This window comes from Podarcis tiliguerta, assembly GCF_965153285.1.
Source record: "Podarcis tiliguerta genome assembly, chromosome: 6".
NCBI lineage: Eukaryota > Metazoa > Chordata > Lepidosauria > Squamata > Lacertidae > Podarcis > Podarcis tiliguerta.
Window position 1 is genome coordinate 17,767,706 of NC_139539.1, and position 3,663 is coordinate 17,771,368.

Consider the following 3,663-nt stretch of genomic DNA (forward strand, 5'->3'; position numbering starts at 1 on the left):
CCTCCTAAGCCTCCTGGTCATTCCCATCTATTTGAGAACAGAGTTGGGTAATATGCTCCATGGCAAGTCCTGCCCCCTCCTTTGTCCTTCACTTGACACAAGTGTTAGATGCCAGGCGAGCCTCTCTGGGGAGAGCATTTTCTAACTAGGGTGCCACCACTTGTAGGTCCATTCCATAGAACAGGCATGGCCAAACTTGGCCCTCCAGTTGTTTTGGGACTACAATTCCCATCCTCCTTGACCACTGGTCCTGTTAGCTAGGGATGATGGGAGTTGTAGTCCCAAAACAGCTGGAGGGCCAAGCTTGGCCATGCCTGCCCTAGAAGCTATCCACCACACCATGGATTGCGTCCGATGATAGTCTTACTCAGAGTAGACCCGTTGAAATGAATAGGCATGAGTAATTTAGGTTAATTACTGCAATTTCAGCAGGTCTACTTGGAGAATAACGTACTGGGATAAAACCTCTAGTTCAATAGGTGTACCCAGCGAAGGTCTCTGAAGGTCCAGATAGCTAAACATGGGAAGAGTCCATCAATTAGGCAACCTGTCCTCATGCCATTTACTGGTTAGCAAGTTTTGCATTATCTGGGATTTGGAACTCCTATTTATTGCTTTGTGCTGTGTTCTCTGTTTTGTGGAATTTGTATGTAGTCATTTTACTGCATTTTAATAAAAAGAAGGGAAAAAAGAAAAAGAGTTTTGAATGAACTGGATTCTGAAATGGATGGGTTACCAGTGCCGCTGCGGATGGACCAAATCCTGCTGCAATGTGACCAATCTTGCTGCCTTGTTTTGGGGCAAGATAAGGGAATGTGCCTGTTCTTTGTTCCCATAATTTTACTAGTAGGAATAGCCATTGTCATAGCAGGTGAAACAGCATCAGAGCAACAAAGCAAATCTCATCTCTAAGTTGGCATTCTCTGTAACTTCGTCTTTTTAGAAGATGAGTTCTCAGCTGTATAAAACACAAAACCTAGTGTGGACTCAAATTGCACTTCAGAGCAAGGAAGTTTCCAAATGTGTTTAGTATATGAAAAATGATTTTATTCCATTTTTTAAAAGTACAGTGTGCAAGAAGTTCTTTTTCACTAAATTCCCTGTATTGATCCCTCCATCTTGTTCTCTTTCTCTTCCCCTTGTTTAATGCATTTGTATTTCTTCCACACACACAAACACAAAAAGGCTGCTTCTTTTTCCAGAAGAGGCACAAAGAAGGTTTTTCCCCTTTTGCAATGAGTAATTTAGTTTTTCTTTTGTAATTGTTAAAAGAAACCCCACAAAAATCAATATATCATTGCCAAGCTATATAAAAAAAATGGGAATGAAGAAAGCTTAGTAAATACAGGAAATTGCAATGTCCCCCCCCCACCTCCTCTGGTCAGCCTATAGTATACTCAAGGTGATTACTAATCTTGTCCAGTTTTCTGCAGATTTTGAGCAACACAAATATTGAACTTAAGACCTCTTCCTATGAGCTAGTTACTAGTTTCTCCACCAGCTAAGAAGACAGCATGAGGAAACACCATGGCGACTAATAGTGTTTCTACTAGCGTGATATCATAAGGCCACATTCACTGTGGTGAATTCACATTCAGTGTGGTGTAGTGGTTAAGAGCAGTGGACTCATAATCTGGTGAACCGGGTTCGATTCCCTGCTCCTCCACATGCAGCTGCTGGGTGACCTTGGGCTAGTCACACTTCTCTGAAGTCTCTCAGCCCCACTCACCTCACAGAGTGTTTGTTGTGGGGGAGGAAGGGAACGGAGAATGTTAGCTGCTTTGAGACACCTTCGGGTAGTGATAAAGTGGGATATCAAATCTAAATTCTTCTTCTTCTGGAGCTCTGGATCCTTGCCCTTCTTGGCAGATAAAAACTAGCAGGGAGGGGACAGCTGGCTGTGCCAGGGTGGCAGGGGTGAAGGGGGTGCCAGGGGGGCTGTGGCCCTGGGCGCACAATTTTTGACGGGGTGCAAACCCAGCGCCCTCATGCAGGCACCACCAGCACGGCCTTACCCTCTCCTCCCACCAACGGCCACATCGGCTGGTTATGTCAGGTCATGGATTCGAGACCCACATTGGGCAAAAGATTCCGGCATTAAAGGGGGGTTGGACTATATAACCCCTGTGGTCCCTTCCAAATCTACAATTCTATGATGTTCTGAAAACAATAACGCTACACTATCCGTATAGTTAAAGCCATGGTTTTCCCGGTAGTGATGTATGGAACTGAGAGCTGGACCATAAAGAAGGCTGATCGCCGAAGAATTGATGCTTTTGAATTATGGTGCTGGAAGAGACTCTTGAGAGTCCCATGGACTGCAAGAAGATCAAACCTATCCATTCTGAAGGAAATCAGCCCTGAGTGCTCACTGGAAGGACAGATCGTGAAGCTGAGGCTCCAAGACTTTGGTCTCCTCATGAGAAGAGAAGACCCCGTGGAAAAGACCCTGTTGTTGGGAAAGACTCACAAAAGGAGAAGGGGACAACAGAGGACGAGATGGTTGGACAGTGTTCTTGAAGCTACGAACATGAGTTTGACCAAACTGTGGGAGGAAGTGGAAGAGGAGTGCCTGGCGTGCTCTGGTCCATGGGATCACGAAGAATCGGACACGACTAAACGACTAAACAACAACTATCCGCTGCATAACTCTGGCTCTTTTCTGTTAACTTCAGCTAGGCAAGATTTCACACAAACCCAACTGGGCAGTTAATGGGCTGGTTGTCCTGTTAGAAGCTGCATATACATTATATCCCCAAAGCACCATCAAAGCACATCTTTCCCCTCAAAGAATTTTGGGCACTGTAGTTTCTAGGGCTGGTGGGAATTGTAACTCTGTGAGGGGTAAACTACAGTGCCCAGAATTCTTTGAGGTGCGGGGATGTGTTTTAAAGGCGTGGCCCGTATTCTGCAGCATGCTGTTTCACCAATGGGGGCAGGGATCTGTTTAGTGGCTGCAGGCAGACATTAAATTGAGAAGTACAAAAGTCAGTAAACAAAGAAGACATAATACATTTTTCAAGCCTTCTCCCCCCTCCCTTGTATTTCCACCCAATGCAGAGCACATTGCTCAATCCAAGGTCTCTTTCAGATGTAAATGATTGCAAAAGCTATGTCAGCAAAAGGAATGAGATTGGCTTAAACAGTGGTGCCTTTTAGCTTACATCTCACTATAAAACATTCTAGGACTGATACTAAAACACATTTTTCAACTGGGCTAAAGCCCTTATGGGGAACTGAATGGCAAAGAGCTCAGTGCTTGAGCCTCCATCTTGCATGCAGGAGGTCTCAGGTCCAATCCCTGTGTCACACCCACAAATACCGTACATTTAAAGTGCTCTTAACTCCACTTTAACAGCAATGGCTTCCCACTCCCAAAGAAACCTGGGAAATGTTGTTTGTTAAGGGTGATGGCTTCACAGCACTACAGTTCTTCACAAACAGCAGTTCCTAAGATTCACTATGACTTTTAAAGTGGTATAATAGTGTTTAAATATGTGGTGTGAGAAAAGCCCCATCTGAAACCCTGGAGAGATAAAAACCACTCACTGCAGACAATATGGAACTAGATCGACCAAGGGTCTGGTTCAGCTTCTTATACAGTGTTACCTTGGGTTAAGTACTTAATTCGTTCCGGAGGTCTTAACCTGAAACTGTTCTTAA